The sequence below is a fragment of the Artibeus jamaicensis genome, unplaced genomic scaffold (genome assembly GCF_021234435.1).
Source record: "Artibeus jamaicensis isolate MK-2021 breed Jamaican fruit bat unplaced genomic scaffold, CSHL_Jam_final scaffold_754, whole genome shotgun sequence".
Taxonomy (NCBI): domain Eukaryota; kingdom Metazoa; phylum Chordata; class Mammalia; order Chiroptera; family Phyllostomidae; genus Artibeus; species Artibeus jamaicensis.
The window spans coordinates 7,756,657-7,770,438 of NW_026522054.1; the positions used below are offsets into that span (position 1 = coordinate 7,756,657).

The 13,782-nt window shown below is 66.5% G+C and overlaps 1 protein-coding gene across 3 annotated transcripts in view; it reads left to right on the plus strand.

Moving 5' to 3' along the window:
* Positions 1-1,147: 1,147 nt before the first annotated feature.
* The window catches only part of NAV1 (neuron navigator 1), a 129,674-nt gene continuing 117,039 nt past the window's right edge, over positions 1,148-13,782 (plus strand). For all 3 annotated transcript variants that reach the window (XM_037160888.2, XM_053659526.1, XM_053659527.1), the window contains exon 1: positions 1,148-1,659. The gene's annotated coding sequence lies outside the window, so the exon portion shown is untranslated. The remainder of the gene's footprint in view (positions 1,660-13,782) is intronic.

Here is a 13,782-nt window from a genome sequence, read left to right on the forward strand (position 1 = left end):
GGCCAGGGGAGCTACTGTGTGCTGGGGGGCCTCGGGAAGGTCAGAGGGTCCTTCTAGGTGACTGGGGGGGACGTGGTGAGTGACAGGGGCCCCCCACAGCGGGCCCGAATGGCACCCCCAGTCACCTGGCTCCCCCCGCCCCCACCCTGCTCTCCTCTGATTGATTTTCATATTTCAGGAAAATCCATTTGTTTGATTCAGAGCCACTGAGTCATCAGTGCCGGGCTCGGAGGAAAACCACTCGCAACTCGGGCGCTTGGCCGAGGCCCCGCTGGGATGGGTGGGGGCCTGCTCTCGCCCAGCAGTGCTCTGTCCGCGGCCCCGCCGCCCTCTGCTGCTCCGGCCTGGCCACCCCGATTCAGGGGCCTGCCCTTCCTCTGCCTGTCGCCCCAGCCAGACTGGCCTTGGTCCCTGCCCCTGGCCTGTCCACATGCTACTGTGGTTTGTCACTGGGACCCTGGGAGCAGGGGCAGTGAGGGATTGTAGGTCAGCCCCTGTCAACGGGGAAGGCTCAACCCCACATGCCGTGGCTTCGGCCCCCTTTCCGTTCTGGGGAAAGGGCGTTGTCCCAAAATGAGCGGTGCGGGCAGGGGGCCCTGTGTCCAGCCCTGGTCAGGGAGCCCAGTGTCTCCTGTCCTGGAGTCCACGGTCACTGTGACCTGACAGAATGGGGCTTTCATACCCCCCCCCCGCCCCCCCCCTCCCCGGCCCCCTGCTGCCTGGTGCTGCAGGGGAACTGCCTTCACCTCCTCAAGACCCAACTTCCAACCCCCAGCCCTGCCCTGGACTCAGCCTCAGATGGTCCCTGGAGCTGGGAAGTCTGGGGCCCCAATCTGCTGGGTCCCTTGCTCCCAGGTCGCCTTCTGCCCTCCCCTGCCCGCAGAGCCCGGCGCCCCCCACGGCCCTTCAAGGAGGGGCGAGGGGACAGAGTCAGGAGGCGGGAAGAAATCACACATTTTACTGAGCACCTACTACGGCTGGCCCTTCTGGCCCTTCGCGGCCCGCGCTCTGCTCCCGCTGAGGCCCCGGCCCAGAGAGGGACGTGGGGCGGGGGTGGGGGAGCGGAGGGGGCGGAGCCAGGCGCCGCGGCCAGGCCGGCGGCCCATCAGTCCCCTTGTCCGGGGAGCTGCCGCGGCGCGGCCCGAGCGCGCGTGCGGGGCGCCGCGGGTCCCGGCACAGGAAGGGCTCGATTGTGCACAGGCTTCCGCCGCGCCAGCCCGGGCCCCAGCCCGTCACGGAGCAGCCGCCTTTCCGCGGCCGGGAGGCGGGGCGGGAAGGCGAAAGCGGAAAGGGCCAGGGGATGGCTTTCCAGTGACCAAGTCTGGAGGGACCCGGGCTTCCGCCCCTCGGCGGGTCCAGCTGGCACAGCGCGGGAGGCCGGCGGGGCGGTCCCGCGGTGGAGCGGCAGCGGCGCGCGCCGGGGGCAGCGGGTCACCAGGCCCCGCCCCACCCCGGGCCCGGGGGACGCACTTTGTTCGGGACGCGCCTCCCTCCGCATTGTGGGCCGGGGCCGTCGGCCCGAGTGCGCGCGTGAGGAGCGCCCGCCCGGAGCCGCCAGGAACTTTCTCAGCGAGGCGAGGACAAGGGCGGGCGCTGCCCGGGATGCGCGACTGTGAGCGGCGGCGGCGCGGACCCCAGGATCCAAACGCACACGCACCGGTGAGTGGCCCGCGCGGTCGTCGGGGCCCGGGTCATCGGGCCGGCATCGGCCCGTAGGTCCTGAGGGGCCAGGGCCAGCCCCGGGGAGGTTCGCTCGGTGCCCGAGGAGGCTGCGGGTGGCCCGGGAGGGGCGCCAGAGTCACACGGGGGGGGGGAGCGGCTGCTCGGGAAACTCGGTCCCGACGTCCCCACGAGGCTGCGCGTCTCACCCAGGAGCTGACTCACCGCAGTAGCCAATTCCAACCCTCTGGGCCTCAGTTTCCCGTCCTGGGAAACACGTGCCACTCAGAGTGCGCGGAGGCCCGGCAGTCGGAGACACCCAGTGCTACGTGGTCTCGCACCCTACCGCGTCGTCTCGCATCCCAGCGGAGCGAGCGAGATCGCGGGGCAGGTGACCTTGGGGGCCGCCCCAGAAGCTCCCTGGGCGCCAGGGTGCTCGGGGAAGGGGCCCCCCACGGCCTCTCCCCGAGCTGCACCGGCGCGCATTCCCCGGGGTGACCCGGGAGGAGGAGGAGGAGGAGGGAGAGGTTGGGTGATTGCGGGGCCTCACCTAGGGCGCTCCAGGCTCAGGCCAGGCGGTCCCTTCTGCCCTCAGAGCGACAGGAACTGGTCCCCAGGATGAAGCATCAGGCAGGTCTGCAGAGCGTAGGCAGAGAGGGCAGGATGCGAGTGGGGGTGCGGTGCAGGGGTGACGTCCACCCCGCAGCGAGGGTGTCGCCCCCCACCCCCGCCCCCAGGCCAACACAGGACAATCGGCGGCTGAGTCAAATGGGACTTCGCGAGTCCGGCCGGGGCGCAGCTGGCGCCGGCCCGGGGGAAGCGCGGTCCGGGCCGCCTGCTGTTTATCTGGCTTCCTGTTTCAGCCGCTGGGAGGCCATTGGCTCCTTCAAACCCGAGGCCGAGACGCGGCCGGCTGCCGCGCTGCAGGGGCTGCTGCGCCTGGCGTTCCTCTCCCGGCGCTGCGCTCCCGCTGCGTGGGGTCCCCCGCAACTCACTGACGGGGCGGGGGGGCGGGGGGACCCACACCGAGGGCCCTTCCAAGGGCGACAGAGGTGGCGCTCAGAGATCGGAGATGCAGGTGAATGCAGCCTGCGGCCGACCAGAGCTGTCGTTACCGGCCGTGTGCCCTGGCTGCGGTGTGTCCTGGGAAGTGATGGGGAAGGACAGCCTGTGTGTGGCTTGTCTCCACCCGCTTTTCCCCCTGGAAACACGGTCCCCGGGGCGTTAGTTTGTCTGTAGGTGAGCCAGCTCCAGCGCCCGGGCCTTTCCCGGGACCTCCTTGGGGAGCCGAGACACTGAAAACAGGAACTTGGAGCATCTCCTCCCCCCAGCCTGGCCCCTCCCCAGCGGCCGCAGGCAGGCCCTGGAGAAATCCGTGTCCCTCCGTGGAAATCTGTTTCTCCGTTTTTCCTTTTATGTGATCAGCGCCGCTCCCCTCTTCTGTTAAAGTCCTTTTGAATTTTTAAAGGGTTTGGCCAGAAGAACCAGAATGTCGAAGTCAGAAGGGTGACTCTCCCACCCTGCTCTGTCCTGGTCCCCTTTACAGAGGGGACAAGAGGGCTCGAAGCCACAGGGCTGGGCCCTGCAGGAGCCCAGAGCACAGGCCTCCCGGCTCCGTGCTCTGGGCTCAGAAGCCCCCCACAGGGCCCCTCCTGGCTCCCAGGATGCCCGGCTGCGTCCCGGGGCCCCAGGCGGGTCTGGGAACGAGAACCCAGCCATGTGCCAATGCTTGGCCAGCACCGCCTTCTCTGGCCCCTGGTCACAAAACAATAACTAGGAACACTTTTACTTTCTCCTTCAAACTTAACCCCTGCCCCCCCATCAACTTTTCTAGGGCAAACCACCCTGTCATTCAGCAGCTCCCCAGGGCTAATCTGTCCCCTCTGCCTCCTAGGAAGGCTGGCTGACGGCTGGCCCCGAGGCCTGGGACTGTTCCCCAGCTTCCCGTGGCTCTGGGGACTGGACGTGAGGTGGGTTGGCAGAGACCCAGGCCACGCCGACCCTCGGGACCCTCGCGACCCTCGCGGCGTAGAGAGGTAGCTCCGCTTCTCACTTGTCGCCCCCCCCCCGCCGGCTCCCACTATCCGCTCTGCTTCATTTTACTACAACATGTGCTTGGATGACCGGAAAACTGCAGGGACCCAGGCGTGTGCCTGCTCGGGGACCGTTAGTAACACGATGTTTCCACTTCAGGGGACCCAGACTGCCCTGCCACCCAGTCCTCCAAGGCTCTGGGACCCCGGTGGACGGGGCTGTCGTCCTATTTTCTTCTCAGAGGGCTTGTGGCTGGTGTAGAGAAACTCCGCCCATGCACATGGGGGGGTCTGGTTCTCTGGATCGCTGCTGAATTTGGGTTTCATTTCTCGTTTTCTGAGTGCATGGACTCTTTGGGATTTTCTGTCCATACGATCAAGCCCACTGCGAGCAGAGATAGTTCTTCATTCATTTTCCAATCCGGTGCCTTTCATTTCTTCCTCTTGCCTCGTTTCTCGCCGTGGCTGGGCCTGGCCGTCCAGTGTTCAGCAGCAGCGGCCAGCTCAGGGCTCCTTGTCTTGTTCCCGATCGGACAGGAGCCACGGTCGGTCTCTCCCCGCGACGGGATGTTTGCCGTGGGTTTGCCGTAGGTGCCCTTTATCGAGTTGAGGGCCCTTCTCTCCCCAGTTTTCTAAACGTCTTTATCTCGGGAGGAAGTTGGAGGCTGTGGGATGACTCCCTTTTCTGAGTCAGCCGAGGCAGTCACATGTCTGGGTGTGTTGGGTTGTTTGCCGTGTTGCGTTAGCCTTATCGTCCCGTGATGAGTCCCTCATGGAAGGTTTTTTTTTTTTTTTTTGATCTGCCAAGTTTCTGAAGGAAACAAGACAAAGCTGCCATTGGGCAGAGGGGTGAAGGCCCCTCACACATTTGTCATGGTTACCGTACTCTACACACTTGACAGTGTTTCTCGTGGTAAACCACGCGCCATCGGCTGGGCCGCCCGACCACCTGTGAGGGCGCCGGTCAGTGGCACAGGTGCGTTCTCACGGTCGCGCGCCCCGTCTCCCCCACCTGCAGGACGCTTCCCAGACTCCGAGAGTCGGGGCTTCCCAAACCAAAGCGTGGTACCCACGACCCACTAACTGCCCACCCCCACTCTCCCTGTCCCCGGCCACCACCATCCTGCTCAGCTCTGGGTGAATCTGCGGGAACTTGGCGCAGAAGTCGGGGCTCTGAGGCCTGGACGGCGGACGGGCCTCCCTTCTGGGGGCCACGGGTGGGGGTGTTCTGAGTGGGGGCTTCTCAACAGCCACCCACACGGGGACCCCAAGGCGTCATGGCCCAGGTGTGTTGAGGAGCATACCCACGCCGGGCCTCTCCACGTGGTGCCACGGCCCCCCCCAGGCCGGGACGCCTCTGTCCCCGGGGACTCCCCAGCAGAGGGCACTGAAGTCCCCTCAGTTTGTAGCTGGACAGCGCTCTCTCAGGATCCCTCCGGTGTTCTTCTGCCGTGGGCATGGCTTCCCCACCGGTGAATGCCACACGGGGAGTGGGCTTCCCCGAAACGCACCCCAAATGAAGTGGGACGTTCAGGATGAGGTGGGCCCAGTAGGTGGGGCCGTCTTCCGCAGGGACCCTCCGGTTCTGGACGTGGCTCTGCCGGCCTGCCCCTCCTTCCCGGGCTCACCGGACGCTGGGAAGACGGCTGACGAAACAGGAAGGGTCCCAGCCGGAAGAAGAGCCGGACCTGGGGTCCAGGTTCCACTCTGGACTTTCCTCACGGCCTGCCCAGCACCCCGGGGTGCTGGGCCGAGGTCGGCGACGCCTTCCTCTTCCTGGTGTGGGCCCCGCAGGCCCCTCGAGGTCCCAGGCGAAGTGGAGCGGAAGGCTCACTCTGCTCCCGTCCGGTCCCCCTCTGGCCGACCCAGCTCCCTTCTCCCTCCGACTGCCACCCCCGCCACAGCCGCCCCCGGGACAGGGCCAGCTGGGGAAGCACAGGGTGATGGCGTGAGGCGGGCGGGACAGGGCGGACCTGACCGAGGCCCCCAGGACCAGCTCTGCCTGGTCTGCAGGGCCCAGCGCAGCCCCACCTGTCACCTGCTGTCAGCCGGGTGGCAGGGCAGCTGGCTTTTCAGTCCCTGGACGACCTGGGGCCGTGGAGACGGAAGGAAGCAGAGTCCGGCTGCCTCTCCGGCCTCGCCCCACTGCCTCGCTGTGTCCCCGTGTCACCTGAGTCTTTGTGGACCTCAGGTGACACCTCAGGTGTGGCTGCACCACGGCCTCACCGGTGACGGTAGAAGCCGGCTCCCAGCATGCAGGTGCCTAGCGGACCCGGAGGAACGCCGGGCTGGGACGACACTGAGGCGCCAGCTGCCCGCCTTCCCCTTGACAAAGTGGGGTGGGGGGCGGCTGCTGATGCCCCTGCCTGTGCCCCCCGCCCTCCTGCACCTGCACGTTCATGGTTACCTCCTGGGCAGGCTGCTGGACCAGGGGCTTTAGGACGAAGTCAGCCCAGCTAGGGGGCCACCCTCCCTCCAGGGGACGGGCAAGGCCACCCGGCCACCCGGGGGCTTCCCGGCGTTAAAGCTCTTTCCCTCCAGAAGGTTCTGTTCCAACAAATGTCCAATTGGTAGAGAAGGTGAGGGACTTCTGGGCTCAGGGCCTGTTCACATCTTGTTACACCGATGTACCCGTCGGTCTGTCTGTCCACACTCGTGGACGTGAGGACACTACCTGCTCCCTTTGAGACCAATCTGCCGGCATCGGGGCCCCTGACCCCTCATTGCTTCCTGTGTGCGGCAGGACAAGGACATTGTGACCTCGGTGCCCCCAACGTCACACCAGCACCTTGGCTCCGGCAGAATGACCTGACGCCTGGGCTCCTGCGGATTTCTGGGTGTCCCCCCGCCCCTTCAGAGAGCTCTGCGCATTCTCTGCAACTGCAGCGTCCGCAGCCTGGGGCCACTTTCTCCCCCAGAGGGAGGAAGAGGGCGGTGCCCTCCCCTCCCTGGTGGGGCCGCCCTGAGGGCAGAGCCCTGGGATTCTGTTGCATCCTTTCACCTTGCCGGCCGCTGTGCCTGGGGGAAACCGCGGTCCAGACAGTTCTCTCTGCTGCCCAGAGCTCCACACCAGGACCCCCTCCCGGGCTTCGTGTCGGGGACAAAGTGTGGGCCACCAGACCTGAGCCTCTGACGTGCCGTCTGGATCCTCCCTGGTCTCTGAGGCCTCGGGACCTTGGACTGGACGGTGGGGGGAGACGCTGCCTCCAGGCCAGGGCTCGGCGGGGCTGACGCAAGTGACGTTTCCTGGTGACCGCCGTGCGGCCAGCCGTGGGCGGCGGGGCCTGTGCAGACTGCAGGGGATGGGAACGAAGTGGATCGGCCGGAGAGGGGAGGGTGGGGAGGGGCCTGCACGCCCTCGTGTTCCCTGGGGGAGCTGCGTGTCTGGGGCAAGAAACCCAACTCAGGGTTAAAGGTGCGGAGTCACCAGCAGAAGGCGGGAGGGAGAGCGAGGGGTTCAGCAGGGACCTGCCCCTGTCTCCAGCCCTGCGGCCGGGGAACAGCAGGTACAGGGAGCTCCCTGCAGTGGTGTGAGCACCACCAGGGCTTTCTGGGCAGGGACGGGCGCTGTGGCTGGTTGTCAGGAGGTCCCCTGTGCAGTTTGACGGTGGCGGCTGTCTCCGGGCTGTGGAAGGTGGGCTTCCACAGCAGGTGTCCTGGCTGCTCCGTGGGGGAGGGGGCAGGGCAGCTTCCCCGAGGAGCTGAGCCCCAGTGGGGAGGTCGTGCTAGGACCTCGGTGCCCCCGCCCACCCGTCATGCTTCCCCGAGGGAGCCCAGCGCATGGCACCGCAGGATAAGACTCTCTCACCCCACACCCCACAGGAAGTGGTAATGTTGTTGCTGTAACAACTTTTAAGGATTCTTATACTTTTGCCCTGGATGGTGTGGCTCAGTGGATTGAGCACCGGCCTGGGAACCGAAGGGTCACTGGTTCGATTCCCAGTCAGGGCACAGGCCTGGGTTGCAGGCCAGGTCCCCAGTAGGGGGCGGGTGAGAGACAACCACACATTGGTGTTTCTCTCCCTCTCTTTCTCCCTCCCTTCCCCTGTCTAAAAATAAATAGATAGAGTCTTTTTAAAAAACCCTGCTTGAAAGCCCATGCCCAGTGTGACCACACGGGCTGACTTTGCCCACAAAGGGCGCGGATGTGTCCTCCTCCGAGCAGACAGAACCGGCCGGGTGAGAGCCCAGGCCTGGCTTGGGCTGCCTTCGCCGCTGCTCTGGGCCTAAGAAGCGGCCCCCTCCCTCCCCACTGACCTGTCCCCCGAGGCACCCCCCCCCGTCTCTTCCCGGTCCCCCGCTGCCCTGGTCCTCACAGCGCGTCACCACAAAGGCCGGACCCCCACCTCTGCGTCTTCCCCCGAGGCCCCGGCTGCCACAGCCAGAAAGAAGTCAGAGGCCGCTGCAGAGGCCTGGAAAGTGACCACAGGGTCGAGGTGGCTGTGGGCAGCGGGCGGGAAGGCCACTGCTGAGCTGGCCGTGGGGACGGTGACATTCCTGCAGCCACAGCCCTCGAAGACAAAAGCGGCTGTGTTTGGGAGGTGGCCGGGCCGGGCCAGATACCGGTGGGGGCAGCGGGGCTGGTGGGCAGTTAGGGTCTGGGCGGGGCCCCCGGGGCAGAGACGGGCCCACAGGCTGCACCCGGCTGGACACGGCCCTGGAAGTGGCCCAGCTGGGGTCCAGCGTGTGGTCGGGGTCACGGATTCCGGGGGGTGGTGGTAAGGGAGGGGCTTGTCCTTGAGCTGAGAGACAGGCAGGGATGGATGCCTGTCCCTTTCTCTCACCGTGGGGTGCTCACCCTGAACCTCCGCGGCTTGCCCCCCGCACCTCCGTGCTCCTGGGCTGGTTTGGAATCAGCCTGACCTGGGCCCCTACAACGCCCCAGCTTGGGTTTCCTCGCCTGCAAAGTGGGACCAGGGGTGCCCGCCCCGCAGAGGCGCCAGGTTGTCCTGGAGAGCGTCACCAGCATGTGGCCCGGAGCTGATGTCAGCTGCGCCCTCACCCTGCCTGGGCGCCCTGTGGCTCGCTGTACACGGTCCTTCGAGACTGCACGCAGGCCGGGCAGTGTGACCGGCACAGCCAGGGGTGTTGCGGACACGCAGCCCTGCAGGGCACACACACTTCGAGGCTGGTTCTCCCCTGATGGCAGTTTGAAGTGCGGCCCTGTCTGAGGGTCAGACGGGGGAGAGGCAGGGTCCCCGAGGTCCCCAGGCTCCAGCTGCACGCCCCTGGCGGGGCGCCGATGACGGGGTTGTGTTTGGCGAAGCTGCTCATTACCTGGCCCAGCTGGCTCCGGGGCAGTGTGAATAGCCCTGCTTCGGAGGAGGAGCCGCAGATGTGGCCCAGGCAGAGCCCACGGGGAGGTGGGGGATTTGCAATGCACTCGGCCGGGTGAGCCAGACGCAGGCTGAGGCCGGCTCCACGGCAGGAGGTCCCCGCGGACAGCTCCGCCTGGACGCCTGGCTTCTCTGCCCGGAGCAGCCACGCTCAGCGGCCCGTGAGCCCCAGCTGCTCCATTTGCTGCCGTCTGCCTCCAAGCTGCTGCTGGGCCCCAGCCAGGGCCAGAGGGAGACCCCGGGTAGACAGGGACAGGCAGGAGGCAGAGCCCTGAGCGAGCGGCATGTCCTGCTCTGGGACGTCACGCACGCGGACTCTGGCCACCGTGCGCCCCACCGCGAGCCCGGCTCCGGCAGCTCACTCACTGTCAGCGAGGCTCCTGGTGCCAGACCGGCTGCCGCGTCCCGTTTTCCGGGCCGGCACCCGCGCAGCCTGCATGGCCCTTTGCTCTGTGAGCCCCGTCGCCCGCGTCCAGAGGGCGTCTGCAGGGTCGTGAGAGGTAAGAGGAGCTGGACATCTGCCGTCCACAGCGTCGTCTCCCTTGTTCCCAGACCGCTGCCCGCGTTCAGGGCGGCCTGTGAAAGGCCACAGTTGCTCTTCCGTCCCTGGTGGACAGGGACCCACCTTCCCCTCGGGGGCTCCTCATCTGTCAGGCAGGTGTGACCACGTGCTAGAACCGCCCCAACACAGCCCCGGGCTGGAACTACAGAAGTGGACGGTCAGTTCTGGGAGCTACGGTCACAGGCCAGGGAGTGGGCAGGGCCGCGCCCCCTCTGAGAGCTGCGGGGGACACCCCACAGCCCTTGGTGTGGCCGGCGACCCTCATTTCTCTTCCTTCTGTGCCTCTCTGGGTCCTGAGCTCCCTCCTCCTACAGGGGGACACCTGCTTATGAGGCCACCCGGACTCCACTGTGACCACACCTTAACCGATTCCTGATGGCCCTGTTTCCGAACAAGGTCACATTCGGGCATGAAGAGGGTTAGAATGTCAGCCACCTTTTTTGGTGACAGTTCAATCCATGACATACCAGGTGCCTCACGGGACCGACTGAGAAGCCCGTGAAGCCCGTTACAACTGGGGTGTGTTAGGTGTGTCTCCGGGCTGACTTTGGCTTGAGGAGCTGACTTTATCTTCCTGTGTGTCCTGTGCAAACTCTTCCTCTCGGAATCACCGCTTCCTCATCTGATCTGCTGTCCAAGTCCTTCTCCCCATCTCAGTCCTGTGGCGTCTGGCTCCCAGGTTTGGAGCCTGGGGACCCTGGAGTGCTGGGGTCCCTGACAGACAACGGCGGTGGGAGGGGAACTGATTTGAGCAGTTTTCTACCCCCCATTTAGGTGCCCAGCGTCCTTCCGCTGCTGGGACCTGAGCGTCTTCTCCGGGCACCCCGGCAACCTGCCCACAGGGAGGCCCAGGAGAAGTCCGCTGGAAATAGCGATCGCAAGTCAAAGGCCCCCTTCCTGTTCAGGAAGCGCTGTGGCCTAAGCGGCAGGAAAAAGGTGTTTCCGAGAGAGAGGCCAAGAAAGGGAGAGGGCAAGTGGGCGTGGGGGAGGACGGCAGGGGGAGGGGTAGCAGGCAGGGCTCCGCCGGGGGTGCCCCTTCCAGACCCCATGGGAACCGTCCGTGAGAAAAGACCTGGGGGGTCTGGCGGGGAGACAGGACTTCTGGTCCAGAGAGGAACCTGGGGGCACGTTCTGATGGGGCGTGGGCGTCTGGACATGGGGCCGCTTCCTGCCAGCTGCAGCCTCAGCCCCTGGGGGTGGCGCTGAGCGCCACAGACAAGCCTAGCGGGGAGTAGGTGCCAGGTGAGCCATGGCCCAGGTGAGGCCAGGGCTGCCTGCGTGGAGAGGGAGCAACCCCCTGGTGGGTCCGTTAGAGCCGTCAAGCTTGGGTGGTGCTGTCCCTGTACCGCTCTGAGGACCTGGACCTGGGGCGGGCCAGCGGTGCCTGATAAAGGCATCAGGCGGGATTCTGGGAAAGGGAGCGGGGGCTGGACCCCTTTGTTTGTACGTCCTGCGCTTCCCGTTGCCGCCACCAGAGGGTGCGCTTGCCCCGCAGAAGCCGGCGGTCCCCACCCTACTGGGCGCGGGCGGCCAGCAGGGGCAGCAGCGAGCAGGTTCGGCGGCGGGGCGGCCGCGGGCAGAGCTGCGTCGGCGGAGTCCTCAGCTCCGCGTCTGCCTCCGGTTTGCCGGTTGCGTCAGAAACTCCCTCATTCTTGCCCTTGGGTCCGTCTCGGACTAACGGCCACCCTCTCAGCCCCAGATCAGCGCTCCTGCCCTCCTCCCTTAGGCCTCCCTTTTCAGGATGCAGAGCCCACTTGGGGTCTCCGGTGACGGCAGGCTGGGGTGCTCTTGGCAACAGCAAAAGGGCAGAGGGTTTCCAGGCTGGCTGCTGCTTCCGGAATCTCCTCTCCTTTGGGTGATGTGGCCCTGAGCCTGACCAGCCCTTCCTCCCCCATCAGGCAGGACGGCTTGCCCTGGGCAGAGGAGCTGAGTGTCCCCAAACCACAGCAGGGCTGGCCTTGGCCCTCCTGGGCCAGTGACCCGGCCCTGGGTGGTTTGGGGTGCTGAGGGGCCGACACCCCTTAGTGAGGCTGAGGAGGGTTGACCAGAGCTGGCCCGGCTCCTCACCACCCCCCCCCAGGGTCCTGAGAGGCAGAGACCTTCCGAAGTCTCGCCTCCTGTCCCCTCAGGGCCCGAGTCACTGTCCCCATGGAAAGAAGCCAAGCATGGTGGCTGTCCGCCTCCCTCTCGGCGGAGCACTGTCTGGGGACAGAGGAGCCACGAGAGCCTTGGGACGTGACCCCGGCTCTCCAAGGCCCCCCAGGCTTCCGCACAATGACGCGGAGGCCAGGCTCCTGTCCGGGCCGGCGGAGGGTGTCACAGAGCGGACAGTCAGCTGGGGGCACGCGCTCGGCATTTCGGCGTGCTCCCCCCTTGCCTCTGCTCCTGTCCCCGGCTTTCCTGGGGCTCCCGGTCACTCCCCTTCCCACAGTCCTGGGCACCATGGGGGACCAGCTGGTGGCCGGCCTGGGCTGCAGCCTCGTCACTCTGGGACCCCACAGTCCTCCCCTTGACCAGAGCCTCCTGATGGGCAGCTGCCAGGGGTTGTGGGCTCCACTCTGACTCCCACCATTTTAAAGGGACAGCGTTGGCAGCCCTGGCACTTGCCAGGGCGGCCGGGTGTGTCGGCCAATGAGGTTGTCTGATGCAGGGATGTGTGGTGGCGTGCCAGGTTTTCCTCGGAGTCTGTCTTCCCTGCCGCTGGACACAGCCCCTCAGGGCGGGGCTGTACCCTGTGAGGCGGCGGCCGTAGGGCTGGCCTCTCCCCTCGCTGGGAATCACGGGGGGGCGGGGGGGGCAGGGCTGCGTGCACTGCTCACTGAGGTGCCAATGAGGTCAGCACTGGTGCCCGTCGCCGGGAGCTCCCTGGTCACAGCTCCCAGGCAGTAAGATAAGGCCACACACAGCGAGTTCCCCTCACTGGGAAACTCGTGATCAGCCGCAAGGGTGCGGAGCCTGGTCTTCAAGGCTGGAACGAAGGCCCCAGGGGTCAGAAGGTCCAGTTTGAGGGCTGCTGAAGGGCTGAGGAGGGCAGTAGTGGGTGCCCCGCGCTCGGTGGGCTCTGAAGGCCGAGAGTCCTGGCCGTGGTGCTGGGGGCTCTTGTCGGCAGAGGTGGAGGGGGACCAGCAGGGGGACAGGTGTGGAGCTGCTGGGGTGGGGAAGCCCCGAAGACCCCCGATCCCAGGCTCTGTGACCCAGTCCCACCGCGCCAGCCCTGGGCAGCTGGGCTGCACAGGTTGGTGGGCCCAGCCTGGCTGGGCTTTTGTCCCCACCCCAGCCACAGCTGCCTGTCAGCAGGGAAAGTCGCCGGGGTCCTGGGGTCCTGACCGCTCTGGGAAACTGCCCCCCACCCCGATGCAGCTGAACACGCTGAGCTCCGCCCGCCACCCTGGGTGTGGCCACCCTGTCTGTGTGAGCTCGGGGACTGTGGGCTGCTCTGTGGCGGTCCTGAGGCCACGAGGAAACAGAAGGGCCCTTCTTCTGGGGCGCGGAGGTGCGGCCCGCCGCTCTGTGGGAGACCCTCGCTCCGCCCGGGAGCAGCCTTGCTCACCGGGGCTGCGCATTTCACCATCGTTTTTACAGTAGAGCCCCTGAGACCCGAGTGTCGGAGGGCCGTCCCTCACCCCGGTCTCTTGGGGTCAACTGAGGCCCACGCAGTTGGAGGCGGGACCCCAGGCCACAGGACGAGGTCTAGTGGCTTTGGACCGTGGGTCCCAGACCCTCTTCCAGCCCCTGGTTCACTGAGTGGAACCCCAAGGCCCCTCGTCCCCTCAGACTTTTCTCTGCCAGGCGCTCACAGCCACGCTCGCCTGTCAGGGCCTTTCCTTCCGGTTCCAGCTGCCCCTCGGGCCCCACCCTGAGTCCTGTGTCACATCGGCACCTACCTGGGCTCCAGCCTTCGCCTGCCGCACCGCCCCACCCCGCCCTCCCAGCACACACAGGGATGGACACATGTACGACACCTCTCGGGTGCTGGTCGGTCATTCTGTTCTCCCCGGGCCCACGCGACACCCGGCACCCAGGGGGCCTGTGTGAGACCCACCATCTCTGGGACGGCTCCCCGCCGAGCCCGTACCACCCTGGCCCCCCACCCAGGGGTGCAGCCTCCGACACCCGGTGGCTGTGCGGGGGGCGTGTCTCCAGCCCTGTCTCCCGGGCTCCGCCCCAAGGCCGTTCCAGCCCACAGGCCGTC